Here is a 22,122-nt window from a genome sequence, read left to right as displayed (position 1 = left end):
TCACCCTTACTCCCTGTCTGAGAAAAGTTCTGTCTAGTTCCTAAAACAATATAGTTATTTTACATATTTATTTATATTACTGACATATGTATACTTTGAATCAGCAGCCTGTTACTGTTAGTTTAACGCTTTAGCTACCAGCGTCTAACTGGGTACAACTCCTATACTGACAAATGTTTAACCCTACCTTGCAGCGAGTTTTTCCTAGTTCCTTATATTTAATGTGCACCGCTTGTTGTTCATTATATCGCTCCACATCCATCACTTACAGCAGCAACTAGACTCCCTTTTTCGGCCACATATTATGGGGCAGCCACAGAGAATCGTCGTTTACCGTATGTTATTATAGGCTGATGATAGAACACTAGCTCCACCATCACATTCCACAACTAAGGAGGGCCCAGCACCCCGGTCTCTCGCTTTACTTCCTAAACATTTCGAGACTGCACCTCCTACTCAAAGCAACCTCGCCAACCCCTGCACCCGCATATATCACACACAAATTCCCCCATTCCGGTCACCTCACCTCTCAGTTCGAATCTATTTCCCTTTCTCTATGTTCTCTCTCCCTTTTTTCTCCCCTGACAGCTTCAAGCACCCAAACTTCCGCTTCCGGTATCTTAGTTCCCATAATGGTAAAGCGTCATTGTCATGGAGACAAAGGTCTCTATGGGTCAGCTAGTGCATACCGGCATATAAGACGACCCTCGACTTTTGAGAAGATTTTCAAGAGTTAAAAAGTCGTCCTATACGCTGGAAAATACGGTATATATATATGTAAAAATATAAGGAATGAGATTAGATGGACTAAATCAGCACAACTTGTTAAAGGACACACGTTTAAATACTATATTGTTGTACACAAAAATTCACGAGGAGTCCCAAAAGTTCTCAGCAAAACAAACATATTGTTTATTAATGATAAACACAAATAATGCAGAATACCTGCCATACCAAAGAAAAAATAAAATATTAAGGTTAACCAAATGTGAGCAATCTTAAATAGTAAATCAATAATAAGCCCTAAATAAACATATACTGGAATATAAGTCCAGTTTTAGGCTACCTTGATGCAATTGGATAGTGAGTCCACAAAGGTATATTTATAATACAATGAACTATGTCCAGTCGATATCCACATTAGTGTATAAGTAAGTCATTTGTCGACAAAGCAGAAGTACATATTGGTCAGTTGTGCAGTTGTGCGATAGTACTCCATGATTAACGTAAGCAAGCAAACAGAGCAGAGCCCAAGCATATATTAACAGTCCTGCGTCAGGAGTTTGTAAAGAACGTGCAGAAAAAGGGGATTCTTCCCAGAGTGCATGTATTAAAGACTGGGTTTGAAAGGGCACATAACAGCCCACAGCTCACTGGACCATATATGTGTAGATACAGTTACACGGTCCTCTCAGAGCTGCCCCTCTGTTTTAGCACTCACTTGAAGAATCCTTCGCTTATTCGGCTTTATCCCCAGCCAACCATTACTTGTACAGCGTTTTCAAAAGCTGAACTTGAACACTCTGTTGAAACTTGAATACTCTGTGGAAACCTCAGTGTGCATCAAAGAGACCGTGGCTCCATTATCGTCTACAGCTTGGCGTAGCACCCCACCTCACAAACAGGTGCGTGACTTCAACGCTACGTGCGTTTTACCCTTCTCATTTGTCACTGGCTTTCTCAAGCGTCATACTACTAACTGTGTAGATACACTTTATACCCTCCTCAAAATGGGCTTGGTGAAATAAACCAATAGGATTGCTCAACTGCTCACACATGTCTTCATACATATACAAAGTATAACATATTGGTTACTTTGTACAGGTAAATTCATGCACATCTTAAACACCATAAAGTTACATAATAGAGAGAGAGTGGGATCATCATACACACATATTATATACTGAAAAAACAGCGATACCCTTAATATGCGGTTATATTTGAAAATAAAAAACATATGCAAACCGCTTAATTATAAGAGGTTATACCATAGACACCAGACTGACCCTAATTCCTTACATATATATAGCCTGATCACAGGGAAATTCTTAGATATATAAGTTTACATTGTATTAATACATAATATACTATGTTATTCAACAAAATAGGAGTTGAAGGCATTCAGATAAGGAAGGGAGCATAATTTATTTCTTCATTAAGACCAGCAGGTTTGAGGGAATTTAATTTGTAAATCCATTTACATTCCGCTTTTAAAAGCAAATTATCTATATCACCACCTCTTTTAGATCAATTAATTCTAGTCCCATCCAGCTTAAATCAGTATCTTGACTGTTGTGATGTTCCAGGAAATGTCTAGCAACCCCACTACTTTTTATGTTTGCATTAAGGATATCCCTCCTATGTTCTTTTATTCTCTCATGGAGTTCTCTATAGGTTTTCCCTATATAAAATTTGGGACATGTACAGGTCACTAGGTATATTACACCGCTACTTTTACAGGTGATGTGTCCCTTCACTTTGAAACATTTGCCTTCCAGATTAGTAATTTTATTACCTTTAAGCATAAATTGACAAATAATGCATTTCTTGCATATAAAGGACCCATTTTCCTTACTCTTTTTGGCTAACCAATTCACATTAGTACTTTTATTTACAAAATGGCTATTCACTAGTTTATCTTTGAGCGAAGGTGCTCTTTTTGCTGTAAGTGATGGGTAATCACCTACTATTTCTAAAGTGAGGAGATCCCAATGCTTTCTAAGTATATGTAAATATTTCACATTTCAATGTTCTGCACAATTTGTATACAGTCATGGCCAAAAATATTGGCACCCCTGCATTTCTGTCAGATAATGCACCACTTCGCCCAGAAAATTGTTGCAATTACAAATGTTTAGGCACTTTCATGTTTATTTATTTTGTTTGTATTGGTATGACCCAAATAAGTGGAGAACAAAAAGCCAAATCTGACACATTCCACGCAAAATTCCAAAAATGGACTGGACAAAATTATGGGCACCTTATTAACATTTTAAGAAATAATTGCATTCCAAGTTTGTAATGCTCCTGTAATTCGTAATGAAACTCACCTGCATCAATTAGCAGGTGCTGACAATATAGAAATCACACCGGCAACCAGTTAAAATGGTGAAAATGTACTCAACCTTTCTGTTGTGTGTCTCTGTGTGCCACACTGAGCATGGAGAAGAGAAAGAACAGCAAATAATTGTCTGAGGATTTGAGAACAAAAATTGTGGAAAGGCATGGACAATCTAAAGGTTACAAGTCCATCTCCAGAGATCTTAATGTTCCTGGGTCCACTGTGCGCAACATTATCAAGACGTTTACAGCCCTTGGCACTGTACCTAATCTCCCTGGACGTAGACGAAAGAGAAAAAATGATCAAAGATTGCAACAAAGGATTCATTGAATAATGGATAAAGAACCTCGATCAACTTCCAAACCAATTCAAGCTGACTTTCAGGCACAATGTGTCAGTTCACACTATACGTCGCCATCTGAATGAATATGGTAGGAGACCCAGGAGGACCCCACTGATGACACAGAAACATTTAAAAGCCAGATTGTAGTTTGCCAAAACTTGCATGAGAAAGCCAAAATCCTTTTGGGAAAATGTGCTATGGACAGACAAAACAAAATTACAGTTTTTTGGTAAAGCTCATCATTGTACTGTTTTCAGAAAAAGAAATGAGGCTTTTAAAGAAAAGAATACAGTCCCTAAAGTAAAAAATTGTGGAGGTTAACTGATGTTTTGGGGTTGCTTTGCTGCTTCAGGCACTGGATGTCTTGACTGTGTGCATGGCATTATGAAATCTGAAGACTACCAAAGAATTTTGTGGTGCAATGTAGGGCCCAGTGTCAGAAAGTTGGGTCTCCATCAGAGGTCATGGGTCTTAAAGCAGGAACATAACCCATAGCACACGTCAAAAAGCACCCAGAAATGGTTTAAGACAAAGCGCTGGAGAGTACTGAACTGGCTAGCAATGAGTCCCTATCTCAATCCCATAGAGCACCTGTGGAGAGATTGCAAAACAGCAGTTGGGAAAAGGAACCCTTCCAAACTGAGAGACCTGGAACAGTTGGCGAAAGAAGAGTGGTCCAAAGTTCCAGTAGAGAGGTGTAAAAAACTCATTGATGGTTACAGGAAGAAATTGTGTTTAGTTATTTTTTTCCAAGGGGTGTGCTATGAAATATTAATTTAAGGGTCCAATATTTTTGTCCAGTCCACTTTTGGAGTTTTGCGTGGATGGAATGTGTCAGATTTGGCTTTTTTCCTCCATTTTTTGTGTCATACCAATACAAACAAAATAAATAAACATGAAAATGCCTAAATATTTGTAATTGCAGCTATTTTCTGGGCGAAGTGGTGCATTATCTGACAGAAGTGCAGGGGTGCCAATATTTTTGTATGTATATATATATATATATATATATATATATATATATAGGTATAGATATATATTGTACCAAAATACCATCACATATATGTAGAAATATGTATTTATGAATAAATAGAACATATTTTTCTTTGTGAAGAATATTGGAATGTGAAATATTCATATTTTCATGTCAGGTTAGCGCACTTGAGAATATGCGATCGAGTTTGCACGCGAGTAGTTTTTTTGTCCATTTTTTTTAATCTGTTGACCTCTATAGGGGAATACGTTCAGCTTTTTATGCTCATTGGGATAGCGTGCAAGCAAAAACAGTTTACTTTCTACTTTTAATCTGAGCACTACCTGACTCACACAAAAAGCTTACTTCTAGCGGAGTTAGTTCTTGAGTGGGAGCATTAAGTACCGCTCCACTTGTAATCTGGCCCTATGTTGGGGCATGCCTGTTGACTGGTCTGTAGAATTTAATCACTTTTAATTCACTGAGTCATAATCCTAACTATCCTGTAGTCAAACATCACTGGCCATGTAGCTAATTGCCTCCCTTGATTATATCAAATGTTACAATTATATCCGTAGTTTTGTAGTTACCATTGATTTATTAATGGTAATTTTTCTAATAATCTTAACCATGATGACGAATTTGTGATACAGTGTTAGGTGCTTTGCATCCATAGCTTGTATAGTTACCCCACCCTGATTGGTATTACAAATGATAGAGATAAGATGACAAACTACGGATTATACATAGTATCAGTGGTTTTGTAACCATTTTTGACATCACACTTAGGGAATATACATCAAACACCAGCATTACTGAATGCTGACATGAAATATGCTGCTCTAGGTTAGGTGCAGTATTTTAATGGGCTGCTGTTAATTGTGTCTTCTGATATTTTTAGTTAATTATGAGTTAACACTGTAGATTGAGTTTAGTTTTGTCACTTAGCTAGTGGACCCATCTAATAGGCTGATCTTTTTTAGACCGCCCATTGGGGCAGATAGTTAAGACTTCCTATGCTCTTGGCCATACAGTTGTATACTACAGATATACTTGTAAAATTTGTAATAATCAAGGGGCACAATTAACTACATGGGCAGTGACGTTTGATTGCCAGGGTAGTTTGAATTACGACTCAGAGAATTAAAAGTAATTAAGTTGTACAGACTGGTTAAAAGGCATGCCCCAACATAAGGGCCTATTGTAATAACTTTTTGGTTCTTGTCTCTTTAAATTTTGCCGCTACTATTTTCCTTGTCTGCTTATAAAATCCCTCCTCTCCTCATCTACCTTGCTTGGTAATTTGAACGCTGTGCTCCACTGAGCACACAGCTGACAGCCTCGCCCCCTCCTGCTTCTACAACAGATGTTTCTTTGAACTTCATACTTGTGTAAACATTCCTCCGTTTCATCCTTGTTTTTACGACTGCAACCGGACCCTCAGATATCTCTGCAAGCTCATGCAGAACGGGTGAGACATCTATTGAGACAGTTTGTGGCATTTATTTATCGCTCCCGCTCGTGCATTAACTGTACTCGACTTTTTGCACACGTCGGGTACCGTATGGATTGAAAGTAAAATGTTTTCGCTTTTGCGCTAACCCGACACGCACAAAAAGCCGAAGTTAGAATATCGTGACTGCATTAACTTTCCCCCACAGCATGAAAAGCTGAAAAAAACCTAACACCCAAGTCACGCAAAACTGATTGCATATAAACTAAGAGCGCTGAATTAATATTTCACATTCCAATGTTCTTCACATATTCCCTTATGTAAAAAATATTGGAATGTGAAATATTTAAAGTAAAATACACAGTATAACACTTTATTAAATATGAATATTGCATAAATATAATTTTACATGTTTTCATCTACTTGACTGCAAAGGGCTCCAACAATGTACTTATATATGTATACATTTTTCTTTATATGTGTATATATGTCTGTAAATACATACATAAATAGATATGAACACACATATTAACACACACACACACATATATATATATATATATATATATATATATATACTGTATATACTAGTCCTAAAGCCCGTGTACACGGGACATTTTCTGCAGTGCAGTGGTCCCACCCGCCCGGTCACTCCCCCACTGTGCCCGCTCCGCCCAGCCACACCCATGTCAGGCTGCTCCCGCTCGATCACACCCCCGGCACACACCCTCAGCTTGGCCATGTCCCCGACACACCCACTCAGCCTGGCCATGCTCCCACCACACCCTCTCCCACCCTCTCTCCTGTCTGATCCTCAGTTATGATGTCAACGGCCAGGTAAGTTTGTCCTCGCGCAGTCTCTACTGCTCATGACAGTTTTGGACAAACATACCTGGCCATATATATATATATATATATATATATATATATATATATATATATATATACATCTTTAGACATGTATATGTAGGTATCTCAATGTTAAAGCCCTTTGCAGCCTTTTTTTCTTACACCTGAGATCTTATATCTTTGAGCCCTTATAGCTTTTGCTTGCAATTTTTTTTTAATTATTTATATTAGATAGTGTTATTATGAGTATACCTGTACTTTTTACTGTATTTTTTATGTGTTTTGAGTAACTTTTTATTCGACTGTAACACTTAACCATGCAATAAATTAAATTGTGCTCAAGCGAGGGTGTTTATTTTCAACTTGTAATACATGTGCTACTTCAGACACGTTCAAATATCTGTGATAAACCCCTTTTCATTTGCATGCAACAGTTAGCGTGCCTCTCTGCAGTGCAGTGGTCCCACCCGCCCGGTCAAGCCCCCACCTTGCCCGCTCTGCCCGGCCACACCCATGTCAATGGCCAAGTATATTTGTCCTCTCAGTCTCTACTGCTCATGACAGTTTCGGACAAACATACCTTGCCTTTTATATATATATATACTAGTCCTAAAGCCCGTTCACATGGGCCATTTTTTGCAGTACAATGGTCCCACCCCTTGCTTTCTCTCTTCCCCTCTCTTTTGTGCTCTCTCCCCCTCTCTTTTGTGCTCTCTCCCCTTTCTTTTGCGCTCTCTCTCTCGCTCCACCTTTCTTTTGCTCTCTCTTTCCCCCCCTCTCTTTCTCTCTCTCTCCCCCTCTCCTTTGCTCTCTCTCTCCCCCCTCTCTTTTGCTCTCTCTCCCCCTCTCTTTTGCTCTCTCTCCCCCTCTCTTTTGTGCTCTCTCCCCCTCTTTTGTGCTCTCTCCCCCTCTCATTTGCGCTTTCTCCCCCTCTCTTTTACGCTCTCTCTCTCTCGCTCCACCTCTCTTTTGCTCTCTCTCTCCCCCCTCTCTTTTGCTCCCTCTCTCCCCCTCTATTTTGCTTTCTCTCCCCCTCTCTTTTGCTTTTTCTCCCCCTCTTTTTTTTTCTCTCTCTCTCCCCCTCTCTTTTGCTCTCTCTCCCCCTCTATTTTGTGCTCTCTCCCCCTCTCTTTTGTGCTCTCTCTACCCCCTCTCTTTTGTGCTCTCTCTACCCCCTCTCTTTTACGCTCTCTCTCTCCCCCCTCTCTTTTGCATTTTCTCTTTTGAGCTCTCTCTCCCCCCCCCTCTTTTGCCTGCTCTCTCTCCCCCTCTCTTTTGCGCTCTCTCTCTCCCCCTCTCTTTTGAGTTCTCTCTCTCTTTTGTGCTCTCTCTCCCCCCTCTTTTGCACGCTCTCTCTCCCCCTCTCTTTTGCGCTCTCTCTCTCTCCCCCCTCTTTTGTGCTCTCTCTGTCCCCCTCTCTTCTGCGCTCTCTCTCCCCCCTCTCTTTTGCGCTCTCTCTTCCCCCCTCTCTTTTGCGCTCTCTCTCCACCCTCTCTTTTGCGCTCTCTCCCCCCTCTCTTTTGATCTGTCTCTCCTTTTTTTTGCTCTCTCTCTCCATCCCTCTCTTTTGCTCTTTCTCTCCATCCCTCTATTTTGCTCTCTCTCGCCCCCCTCTATTTTGCTCTCTCCCCCCTCTCTTTTTGCTCTGTCTCTCTCCCCTCTCTTTTGCTCTCTCTACATCCCTCTCTTTTGCTCTCTCTCTCCCCCTCTCTATTGCTCTCTCTTCCCCTCTCTTTTGCTCTCTCTCCCCCTCTCTTTTGCTCTCTCTCCCCCTCTGTATTGCTCTCTCTCCCCCTCTCTTTTTCTCTCTCTCCCCCTCTCTTTTTCTCTCTCTTCCCTCTATTTGCTCTTTCCCCTCTATTTTGCTCTCTGTCCCCCCTCTCTTCTGCACTTTCCCCTCTCCTCTGCTCTTCCCCCTCTCTTTAGCTCTTTCCTATCTCTTTTTGTCTCCCCCTCTCTTTCTATTTCTCTCTCCTCTCTCGCGCCGACCGGCCACGCCCCCGGCACACCCAGCCACACCCACTTTCGCAGCAACAGCATGTCAGGTAAGGCCAAGTGTGTTTCTCCTCGTGCTGCCTCTACTGCCTGCGCGTGACAGCTTCGAACAAACACACTTGGCATTTTATATAATAGGATATATATATATATATATATATATATATATGTAGAAAAAAGGCACTCACTGGTTCAGGATAAAACATAACATTTAATAAATTAAGTTAAGAATGCATGACGTTTCGGAGGCATTCCACCTCCTTTCTCAAATGCATGATACAGACATTTTGGATGTACAAAAAGCAGTATAACACATACAATACCCCTTCACCTTATATAACCCAGTGGCTTCTGATGGCGCCAAGCCGCAACCGCGGCCCGCATGATGCAGATCCGGAAGTCATGTGACCGGAAATTACGTCATCTACGTGAACCACATGGTGACGCCGGTTACCATAGTGACAACTGTTTGTTGTCTTACGATACGCATGGGGAAGTACCAATCTAATGGAACACAAATACTTAACTCGAGTGCCAGTGTATTAAAAACAACAAAGGCAATCGATCATAAATGATCGATTGCAATATAAAAACATGAATATGGTGGATATATAAATGCTTTTTAATTAAACACAGAGCTTATTTAACTATTGGTATATATATATATGCAACACTATAATATCATCAGTAATCAATTATATGGGAGATATGAGAAAACATCATCATCAAACACCCCAAATCTTGAATAATAAATAGTATATACACATATATACAACCAATTAATTGATGTATTCACAGGCCTAGATTTGGAGTTCGGCGGTAGCCGTCAAAACCAGCGTTAGACGCTCCTAACGCTGGTTTTGGCCGCCCGCTGGTATTTGGAGTCAGTGATTAAAGGGTCTAACGCTCACTTTTCAGCCGCGACTTTTCCATACCGCAGATCCCCCTACGCCATTTGCGTAGCCTATCTTTTCAATGGGATCTTTCTAACGCCGGTATTTAGAGTCGTTTCTGCAGTGAGCGTTAGAGCTCTAACGACAAGATTCCAGCCGCCTGAAAATAGCAGGAGTTAAGAGCTTTCTGGCTAACGCCGGTTCATAAAGCTCTTAACTACTGTACCCTAAAGTACACTAACACCCATAAACTACCTATGTACCCCTAAACCGAGGTCCCCCCACACCGCCGCCACTCGATTAAAATTTTTAACCCCTAATCTGCCGACCGCCACCTACGTTATACTTATGTACCCCTAATCTGCTGCCCCTAACCCCGCCGACCCCTGTATTACATTTATTAACCCCTAACCTGCCCCCCACAACGTCGCCGCCAGCTACTTAAAATAATTAACCCCTAATCTTCCGACCGCAAAGCGCCGCCACCTACGTTATCCCTATGTACCCCTTATCTGCTACCCCTAACACCGCCGACCCCTATATTATATTTATTAACCCCTAATCTGCCCCCCTCAACGTCGCCGACACCTGCCTACACTTATTAACCCCTAATCTGCCGAGCGGACCTGAGCGCTACTATAATAAAGTTATTAACCCCTAACCCGCCTCACTAACCCTATCATAAATAGTATTAACCCCTAATCTGCCCTCCCTAACATCGCCAACACCTAACTTCAATTATTAACCCCTAATCTGACGACCGGAGCTCACCGCTATTCTAATAAATTGATTAACCCCTAAAGCTAAGTCTAACCCTAATACTAACACCCCCCTAAGTTAAATATAATTTAAATCTAACGAAATAAATTAACTCTTATTAAATAACTTATTCCTATATAAAGCTAAATACTTACCTGTAAAATAAATCCTAATATAGCTACAATATAAATTATAATTATATTATAGCTATTTTAGGATTAATATTTATTTTACAGGCAACTTTGTAATTATTTTAACCAGGTACAATAGCTATTAAATAGTTAAGAACTATTTAATAGTTACCTAGTTAAAATAATAACAAATTTACCTGTAAAATAAATCCTAACCTAAGATATAATTAAACCTAACACTACCCTATCAATAAATTAATTAAATAAACTACCTACAATTACCTACAATTAACCTAACACTACACTATCAATAAATTAATTAAACACAATTGCTACAAATAAATACAATTAAATAAACTAGCTAAAGTACAAAAAATAAAAAAGAACTAAGTTACAAAAAATAATAAAATATTTACAAACATAAGAAAAATATTACAACAATTTTAAACTAATTACACCTACTCTAAGCCCCCTAATAAAATAACAAAGCCCCCCAAAATAAAAAATTCCCTACCCTATTCTAAATTAAAAAAGTTACAAGCTCTTTTACCTTACCAGCCCTGAACAGGGCCCTTTGCGGGGCATGCCCCAAGGATTTCAGCTCTTTTGCCTGTAAAAAAAAACATACCATACCCCCCCCCAACATTACAACCCACCACCCACATACCCCTAATCTAACCCAAACCCCCCTTAAATAAACCTAACACTAAGCCCCTGAAGATCTTCCTACCTTGTCTTCACCATACCAGGTTCACCGATCCGTCCTGGCTCCAACATCTTCATCCAACCCAAGCGGGGGTTGGCGATCCATCATCCGGTGCTGAAGAGGTCCAGAAGAGGCTCCAAAGTCTTCCTCCTATCCGGCAAGAAGAGGACATCCGGACCGGCAAACATCTTCTCCAAGCGGCATCTTCAATCTTCTTCCATCCGGTGCGGAGCGGGTCCATCTTGAAGCAGGCGACGCGGATCCATCCTCTTCTTCCGTTGTCTCCCGACGAATGACGGTTCCTTTAAGGGACGTCATCCAAGATGGCGTCCCTCGAATTCCGATTGGCTGATAGGATTCTATCAGCCAATCGGAATTAAGGTAGGAATTTTCTGATTGGCTGATGGAATCAGCCAATCAGAATCAAGTTCAATCCGATTGGCTGATCCAATCAGCCAATCAGATTGAGCTCGCATTCTATTGGCTGTTCCGATCAGCCAATAGAATGCGAGCTCAATCTGATTGGCTGATTGGATCAGCCAATCGGATTGAACTTGATTCTGATTGGCTGATTCCATCAGCCAATCAGAAAATTCCTACCTTAATTCCGATTGGCTGATAGAATCCTATCAGCCAATCGGAATTCGAGGGACGCCATCTTGGATGACGTCCCTTAAAGGAACCGTCATTCGTCGGGAGACAACGGAAGAAGAGGATGGATCCGCGTCGCCTGCTTCAAGATGGACCCGCTCCGCACCGGATGGAAGAAGATTGAAGATGCCGCTTGGAGAAGATGTTTGCCGGTCCGGATGTCCTCTTCTTGCCGGATAGGAGGAAGACTTTGGAGCCTCTTCTGGACCTCTTCAGCACCGGATGATGGATCGCCAACCCCCGCTTGGGTTGGATGAAGATGTTGGAGCCAGGACGGATCGGTGAACCTGGTATGGTGAAGACAAGGTAGGAAGATCTTCAGGGGCTTAGTGTTAGGTTTATTTAAGGGGGGTTTGGGTTAGATTAGGGGTATGTGGGTGGTGGGTTGTAATGTTGGGGGGGGTATGGTATGTTTTTTTTTTACAGGCAAAAGAGCTGAAATCCTTGGGGCATGCCCCGCAAAGGGCCCTGTTCAGGGCTGGTAAGGTAAAAGAGCTTGTAACTTTTTTTAATTTAGAATAGGGTAGGGCATTTTTTATTTTGGGGGGCTTTGTTATTTTATTAGGGGGCTTAGAGTAGGTGTAATTAGTTTAAAATTGTTGTAATATTTTTCTTATGTTTGTAAATATTTTATTATTTTTTGTAACTTAGTTCTTTTTTATTTTTTTTACTTTAGCTAGTTTATTTAATTGTATTTATTTGTAGCAATTGTGTTTAATTAATTTATTGATAGTGTAGTGCTAGGTTAATTGTAGGTAATTGTAGGTAGTTTATTTAATTAATTTATTGATAGGGTAGTGTTAGGTTTAATTATATCTTAGGTTTGGATTTATTTTACAGGTAAATTTGTTATTATTTTAACTAGGTAACTATTAAATAGTTCTTAACTATTTAATAGCTATTGTACCTGGTTAAAATAATTACAAAGTTGCCTGTAAAATAAATATTAATCCTAAAATAGCTATAAAATAATTATAATTTATATTGTAGCTATATTAGGATTTATTTTACAGGTAAGTATTTAGCTTTAAATAGGAATAATTTATTTAATAAGAGTTAATTTATTTCGTTAGATGTAAATTATATTTAACTTAGGGGGGTGTTAGTATTAGGGTTAGACTTAGCTTTAGGGGTTAATACATTTATTATAGTAGCGGTGAGGTCCGCTCGGCAGATTAGGAGTTAATAAGTGTAGGCAGGTGTCGGTGACGTTGAGGGGGGCAGATTAGGGGTTAATAAATATAATATAGGGGTCGGCGATGTTAGGGCAGCAGATTAGGGGTACATAGGGATAACGTAGGTTGCGGCGGTTTACGGAGCGGCAGATTAGGGGTTAAAAAAAATATGCAGGGGTCAGCGATAGCGGGGGCGGCAGATTAGGGGTTAATAAGTGTAAGGTTAGGGGTGTTTAGACTCGGGGTACATGTTAGGGTGTTAGGTGCAGACGTAGGAAGTGTTTCCCCATAGCAAACAATGGGGCTGCGTTAGGAGCTGAACGCTGCTTTTTTGCAGGTGTTAGGTTTTTTTTCAGCTCAAACAGCCCCATTGTTTCCTATGGGAGAATCGTACACGAGCACGTTTTTGAGGCCGGCCGCGTCCGTAAGCAACTCTGGTATCGAGAGTTGCATTTGCGGTAAAAATGCTCTACGCTCCTTTTTTGGAGCCTAACGCAGCATTTGATTAAACTCTCGATACCAGAGTTAAATTTGTGGTGCGGCCAGAAAAAAGCCCGCGGAGCGTTAACAGCCCTTTTACCGCCGAACTCCAAATCTAGGCCTTAGTGTCTCCTGGAATATGGCATAAAATACCTGAGGACTTGTGAACTAAAGATGATAACGATAAAAGTCATTTTTAAAAGTCATTGGTTGTGGATATAATTTGAGAAAGAATGATCAGTTATAATCCATGGAGAGAGGTTAGATCAACTCACAGTATAGAATGGCGAGAACTCAAGCATAGTATTTAATCCTCTAGGTGTTATAGTGTCCAAAGTATAAATCCATCTTGTCTCCATTCTTAGAAGTCGATTGCCCCTGTCACCTCCCCTTGTCAATGGTGGTACTTGGTCAATCAGCATGGTTTTTAAGCTTGATACACCATGCTTATGTCTGGCGAAATGGCGTGCTACTAGCTGATCAGAGTCGCCATTTTTGATTGCTTCCCTGATCGCACAGCGATGATTGGCCATACGCTCCCGAAACGTAGTGACCGTTTTCCCTATATAAACAAGGGAACAGGGGCAAATCAGCATGTAAATCACATGGGTACTCATGCATGAAAGTCTGTGTTTGATTTTATAGCGCTTGTTTGTATGTGGGTGCTGGAAAGTGTCACCTTTTAGCATACTGTCACACGTGACACAATCACCACATTTAAAGCAGCCTTTTTTGTTGGATTTTAGCCAAGTAGTATTCTCATAACACCTAGTTGGGTCCGTTTTTACTAGCAAGTCCCGCAAGTTTTTCGCTCTTCGATACACCATTCTAGGATGTTGTTGTTTCATGAATGGTAGAGACTTATCTGAATGCACTAAATCCCAATGTTTAGAAATTGCTCCAGCAACTTTTTGGTACATTGGATTAACTTAATTTATTAAATGTTATGTTTTATCCTGAACCAGTGAGTGCCTTTTTTCTACATATATATTTGATGATTTTTTGAAGTGCACCCTGAAAGCTGCTACACTTGTATATGGAGTGCCTTTCCTATTGACTCTAATTTATCTATATCTATCTATATATATATATATATATATATATATATATATATATATATATATATTACATATACATCTTTAGACATGTATATGTATGTATCTCAATGTTAAAGCCCTTTGCAGCCTTTTTTTTCTAATTCCTGAGATCTTATATCTTTGATCCCTTATAGCTTTTGCTTGCAATTTTTTTTAATTATTTATATTAGATAGTGTTATTATGAGTATACCTGTACTTTTTACTGTATTTTTTATGTGTTTTGAGCAACTTTTTATTCGACTGTAACACTTAACCATGCGATAAATTAAATTGTGCTCAAGCGAACGTGTTTATTTTCAACTTGTAATACATGCGCTACTTCAGACGCGTGCAAATACCTGTGATAAAGTTAGGGTTGCCACCTCAGTCATGTTTTCCTGGACACTTATGAGTTACACATGCTGCAGGGTGTGCAGGGAGGAACATGTATTGTGTTTCTGGACAGGACTATTCATATTCCTCCCTGTACACCATGCAGCATGTGTAACTTATAAGTGTTCTGTATTTTAAGGGATCGGTGGCAACCCTAGAAACCGCTTTTCATTTGCATGCAACAGTTAGCGTGCCACTTGTAATCTGGCTAATAGTGGGAAATACAGGGGTTGTTGTTTACATTTATTCGCACTTCCTTTTATTGGTTAATTGGAGTTGGGTGTGCACAACGGTTTCTAATTGGGCCACATGGTAGGGTATAACAGTCTGGGGTTTAAATGTCATGTGTCTGCATTTGCTCTTGTTTGTCTGAGGAAGGGACACTGTGCTATCCCTAAACATCACTGTTGATACAATAAATCTGATGATTTGCTGACTAAAGACTAGTGAGTGCTTATAAAAGAAAGGACTATGTATGAAGCATTGAGAGCACCCTGGCAGATGGAGTACCTTAGGTGAGAGTGCACCTTCTATTGGCAGGAAGTATATATATATTATTTATTTTGTCCCCTTTTCCTGTAATTGTACACTACTCTATAATACATGGTCATTGTTTTCTTACTCTTGTAAGTTATTTAAAAATTTGAAGCCTTTGAAAATGATTCTCATGTTAATATTGTTACATAATAAATAAGGAAATAATTTATTGAAACAGAAATCCTGTTTATTTTAGCTTTATAAATCTGAGATTTATTCATTAAGTCTGTGATGTTAATGTTATGGACAACCTAATCATAGGCAACTTCAACTTATTAAGAGAACACACAATGATTTAGTAGCAAAGTGACAGTATTTATAATTTAACACGTGTGTAGCTTTTGATGGTAGAATAGTTTATTCATAAAGTCATTAATCAGCTAAGTAGCCTTTAATATTTTAAAAGTTGTCTATTCCAGTTATTAGAAAAGCAGTGTCAAATTTGAGGGCATTCAAATTCATTAGAAAACTTTTAGAGCTATAGGAAAGTCAAAATTAAACTTGCATGATTCAGATAGAGCAGGTCATTTTAATACACTTTTAAATAATATGCACATATCCTACACTAATGGTAGCTAGCTGCTGATTGGTGCCTACACACATTTGTATCTTGTGATTGGCTAACTAGATGTGTTTATTTAGCTTCCTGAAGTGCATTGCTGTTCCTTCAGCAAGGGATAACAAGAGAATGAAGCAAATTTGATAATAGAAGTAAATTGGAAAGTTGTTTAAAACTGTATGTTCTATCCTAAATCATGAAATTCATATTTTGGGTTACCTGTCTCTTTAAATTTGAATCAAGGAAAACTAGCACCTTAGATTGGTTGTGTTACTGCCACCCTTAACATTTTGCTCTTTATTTATGTTTAAAAAAAGAAAAAAGGAAAGTAATTTACAATTTTGCTTGTCTTCATTTACACCTTAAAAAGTCAAGGAGTTGTTGATTTGAACATAAACACCATCCCTGACATTACACATGACATCATCAGTGTCATCAGTGATATTACACACTTCATGACATGTGACAATATCAATAATAGTTGCTGACATCACATATAAAATGTAATGTATGATAATTAAGAAAAAAAAAGGGTTTTGATTTAAATGTATATAGAGTGTAGCAAAGTGAAAGTCAGTACCAATCTTTTCCCATGACATTTCTTTTCTTTAAGACATTGGCAGTAAGGAGATAAACAATAGGTTTAGTTCTTTCTTTTTTGATGACTTTTCTGACGCATGATTAGAACCCCATGAAATTAATAAATAGCTGCAAGCAATTTCACACATTGCCAGAACAATAAAGATTCTTTCTGGGTGGTCTTGGTAGTTCATTAGTGTTGTTAGTTTTAGTTGAACTACCTGCATGAATAAACCAAAAATCTCTTGGCAGGATCCCATATATAGCTCTGGTATGCAAGTGTTGTACTGTGACATTTGTTATGCTAAATTGTGTACATCTTATGCTTTAAACAGTAAGGCAACATTTATTTTGTAATGATTTCCTGTTTAGTATCGAGCATTCTTTTATCACTGACCTTTTTCCCCCCAAGTTCATGGCTCCAGTCTTAATCAAGGGGTTATTACCAGAACGTGTGCATTTTTACTCTGATTTATTGTCTCTGTGGGAGATTGAAACTATTTTAAACTAGGCATATTTGCTTTTACTGCTAAATGAGCTTGCTTTGCAATGATAGGGTTTCTTATGTTCTACCAATGTACAAAAAAAATAAAAGAATCATGTTCGATCATAAATTAAAACTAGCTAAGTGTGTATAAATTGTATATTTATTGCCTATAACTTGTAAATCTGGAGTATGTAGCTTAGCTTTATCTGCTAAAGGCTTTAGATCATACAGAGATAACTACTATGATATCACCAAAACAGATGGTGTTAAAACACCTTTTAAAAGTAAAAAAAAAAAAAAAAAAAAAAAAAAAAAAAATTATTCAGCTCCAGTCATTTAATTGAATTTAAGCTCTTTGTTTATATTGGAAAAGTCATGGCTGAAACTGTAAATGTTTCCAAGGTTTTAAGAAATTTAGTATTGCATATGGAGATATTTCTTGATATGGTATAAAATAAATATACATTTCAGAAAAAAGCAAATGTTTAGGTTATTATAGTCACCCTTTCACATATATTGATGCGGCCTGTTGTCAGAACATTCTGTAAATGAAGTGCCTAGTGAAATATCTATCCTTAATAACTGTCTTGTTTTTTTTGGAGATGACTTTAATGCATGGTTGTATTTTTGCGTAGACCGGCTAGGCACATGCTTAGGATGGCAGTTGAGGAGGAGGCAGCATTTTAATCGATGGAGCAGCTGTCCTCACGCCTTTTAATACACGGGGCAATAAGTAGTATTTGTAATACAAATGTAATGACTGCTCCAGTTAGAAATGTGCAGACTCCTGTTTAGAATTTAAATATTCTCTATATTTCTGGGACTGCTCAGTATCATCATCATGCATATTTGCTTCTCTTAGAACACCTGTAATTATGCTGTATTGTCATATTTAGTTATAAACTGGATTACTTGCTCTAACTCAAGACATTGTGGCAATATAGATTGGTTTATTTTACTCCCATCCCCCTTTTAGAATGGAAGTCCCAGGACATACTTGAAAACAAGAGAAATCTCAATGTATCCTTCCTTGTAAAATATTTTATAAATAAATAAATAAATAAAACAAATACACTCTGCCCTATGTCTTATGAAATGTTCTGATATCATTCCAATGTGTTTCTTCATTCCTTGTGTTTGTTGTATTTTAAACTACAGGAGAAAAAGAGATATCAAGCTTTGTAGTATACATGTAATACATCAGTGTGCAACTGTTTAAAGGTCTAAATGGGCGGAGATCCATATCTTTAGTTACCTATACTCCAGAGCACGACAGATACTATTGGTATTTTACTGAGAGTTGACCGCTAGACTTATTAGAAGCTAAATTGAATTAGAGGAAACACCTGGTATGGGGGGAGGGGGGGAGGGGGCAATGTTCATTGACTTATAATGTTTAGCTTAATTCGTTAAATGTTAAATTAACAGATATAAAAGTTATATTTGTATGGTCTGTGTACTTTACATAATGATCTTTTGTTATACGTGCAGAATGCTATATGTATGTTTCTTTGAGATAAATAAGTGCTCTGTAACTCATTGTTATTTGATCTGCACGACTTGTACTTTAATTGTATTATAACCAATAAAAAGTATTTCAACTAAAGGTCTAAATGACAGATCATTTGCTTGAGATTATACCTTCAATATTGTTCACTGCCAAACAAGGGCATATGATAAATGAGCAGGAGGGACCTTATTTGCATTTTGTATTTCCCACAGTGCACTTCACATGTATCATCTGCTTAGCAGTCATGCTTGATTGGGATACCCTCACCTATATATATCTGATAGTGGTGCATGCAATTGGTCTCAAACAATAGCAGAAGGCCTTTAGTTTTGAGGACACGTGAAAGGCATACAAGGTGTCATCTGGTGTACATAGTATAAACTTGAATATATATATATATATATATATATGTATATATATAGTACTGTAAGTTGTGTATGTAGGTATGACTGCTTGCAGCATTTCCATTGCTTTATAATGCTTTATTTAGTATAAGAAGCTCTTCTTTTTGGAAATTGTTACTTTACGACATGATGAAAAGTAACCCAAATAGCAATAACATAAACCTCTGTCCATTGCATATCTGCTCTAAATACGATATCAGCGATCCTGTTCATTCATTGCATGATTTATTCCTCCCTCTACAGGAAACACCTCTTCCCATACCTGCCAGTAAGACTTTTCTCATGCTGTACCTACACTATGAACCCAAACAAAGGATCCTAATAGGGGGCGCTCTGATGATGAAAAATTACAGCTATAAATACAAATGTAAGAAAAACAAACAATCTAATGCAAACAAAGAATATAAATATATATATATATATATATATATATATAGAGAGAGAGAGAGAGAGGAGCAAGTAAAATGTGTCCACTCAGTATACTGAGTAGACACAAGTGATACTCTATAAAAGGCGCTAGTCAATAATATGTAGGGTATAGTGGCAGCTATATAGGACAAGTACTGGTTGAGATGTATGACCCCAGACAGTAAGTGTAAATGTGTATGCAAGGATTGATACAGCGCCTATATATCCATTAAAGTATGGGGTATGTACAGAAATATGAATGAAAAAATAAAATAAAAGATAAAAAATATATAAAATGTGAAACAAAGTTCATATGAGTCCTTAAAATGTATATAGTCCGTAGTATATCTCCAGCTATAGTTGATATGCAGTAATAGATGGTATATAATACCCTTACCAGATATTACCCCAATCTAATGAGGTAAGTATGCCGCACTGGGGGTATATATAGATGGTTGAATCTTCTCCTTGTATCCAGATGTGATGCCTCTTTAGGTTTTCGTTAGCCTCCTGGAGTATGCAGGGATGTGTTTCTGGTTGTGAATGAATCCCTTACACTTCCTGTGGGTTGGTGGTTGGCCTCTTGGAGTACTTTTTCTGTCTTGGTATAAACTTTCTCCAGCGTAAGGATACCCAGGGAGACAAGAAAAGATATATAGTGCAATACAGTTAATTTACAATTAGGCACAGAAATGCAATTCACATAGCACTCACATTTGACATCCTCAAACTGTATGAGGTATGTATATGGCATATAGGACTCAAGTGGGTCCTTCCACAGGTAGAAATAAGATACAAGTCCCTAATCTTAGTTTAAAACTTCGTAATGAAGTATTATACAGCTGTTGCTTTTTCCCAAGTTAGGTAATGCAGTACAGTACAAGTATCTCATAGAATAGTGCTAGCGAACTAGCTACAAGGAGGGACAATGTTATTTAAAAACGATTAAACAAAGCACAGATTAAAATAAGTATCTAAAAAAGTAAGTAATTACTTACTTTTTTAGATACTTATTTTAATCTGTGCTTTGTTTAATCGTTTTTAAATAGCATTGTCCCTCCTTGTAGCTAGTTCGCTAGCACTATTCTATGAGATACTTGTACTGTACTGCATTACCTAACTTGGGAAAAAGCAACAGCTGTATAATACTTCATTACGAAGTTTTAAACTAAGATTGGGGACTTGTATCTTATTTCTACCTGTGGAAGGACCCACTTGAGTCCTATATGCCATATACATACCTCATACAGTTTGAGGATGTCAAATGTGAGTGCTATGTGAATTGCATTTCTGTGCCTAATTGTAAATAAACTGTATTACACTATATATCTTTTCTTGTCTCCCTGGGTATCCTTACACTGGAGAAAGTTTATACCAAGACAGAAAAAGTACTCCAAGAGGCCAACCACCAACCCACAGGAAGTGTAAGGGATTCATTCACAACCAGAAACACATCCCTGCATACTCCAGGAGGCTAACGAAAACCTAAAGAGGCATCACATCTGGATACAAGGAGAAGATTCAACCATCTATATATACCCCCAGTGCGGCATACTTACCTCATTAGATTGGGGTAATATCTGGTAAGGGTATTATATACCATCTATTACTGCATATCAACTATAGCTGGAGATATACTATGGACTATATACATTTTAAAGACTCATATGAACTTTGTTTCACATTTTATATATTTTTTATCTTTTATTTTATTTTTTCATTCATATTTCTGTACATACCCCATACTTTAATGGATATATAGGCGCTGTATCAATCCTTGCATACACACACATATATATATATATATATATATATATATATATATATATATATATATATGCAAGAAATACCACTCAAACTCAAAAATCGGACAGTCCCAAATTCAAAATCCAAATGGGAAGAATAAATAAAGTTCTGCAAATACTGCACCACAGGACACGTCAGCTGCTCTCTCCTTACATCAAATGTAGAAGGACATCTGGACATAACATAGGAAAACAAAAAAGAGGCGCATGTGTGTACCAGTAAAAAGATCCAAGATAGTGGAAGAAATCACACCAGGGTACTCACATTTATCCAGAGCACTCATACAGTGCTATCAGGCACGCACTGAGCAATTGCAGCAGCCCAGCTTGCTGTAATCCTATAAGGCAACAGGAACAGGACCAGTCCAAACAGATTCCTGGGAAGCTGCAGGGAAGCTGGATCAGCACAGGCAACACCAAAACCCAGGGTGAAAGGTTCCAGGGATAAGCTCAATACCAGGGCATCGGCTTATCAGAAGAGGAAGTTCAGTCCCAACGGAGATGGGATAAAGGTGGTGTATATAAAAAACATTCCAGTGGTGGTTCCAATTATAAAATGTAAAAGGTTTATTAAAACATTAATAAAAACAAGAACCAACGGGTAGGGCAAATGCTTGTCCTCCTTGTATCAATGCAACGCGTTTCTCAGCTCAAACGCTGTTTCTTCAGGCATATGTTACACACTGAAAAATGACAAACCTATATACACCACCTAAAGCAATTAAGCTAATTACAAACAACAGACACCTGTGCGGAGACTTCCCAAAAGGGGATGTCCTAAGGTGTTTAGCCTTCCATCTGTAGTATGTGCTTCGCAAATGATAATATTACAAAAAATAATGAAAAATAATAATAACAATACAATTGTACAATATAAATGTGGATAAAAGTCTA

General features: G+C 38.3%; 1 protein-coding gene across 1 annotated transcript in view; it reads left to right on the top strand.

Annotated features, from left to right (window-relative positions):
* The window catches only part of THSD4 (thrombospondin type 1 domain containing 4), a 1,326,695-nt gene that overhangs the window by 548,774 nt on the left and 755,799 nt on the right, over positions 1-22,122 (top strand). The window lies entirely within an intron of this gene.

The sequence above is a fragment of the Bombina bombina genome, chromosome 6, assembly GCF_027579735.1.
Source record: "Bombina bombina isolate aBomBom1 chromosome 6, aBomBom1.pri, whole genome shotgun sequence".
NCBI classification, from domain to species: Eukaryota; Metazoa; Chordata; class Amphibia; order Anura; family Bombinatoridae; genus Bombina; species Bombina bombina.
The sequence above is the reverse complement of the archived record's forward strand: the minus strand, read 5'-3'. Positions and strand labels throughout refer to the sequence as shown.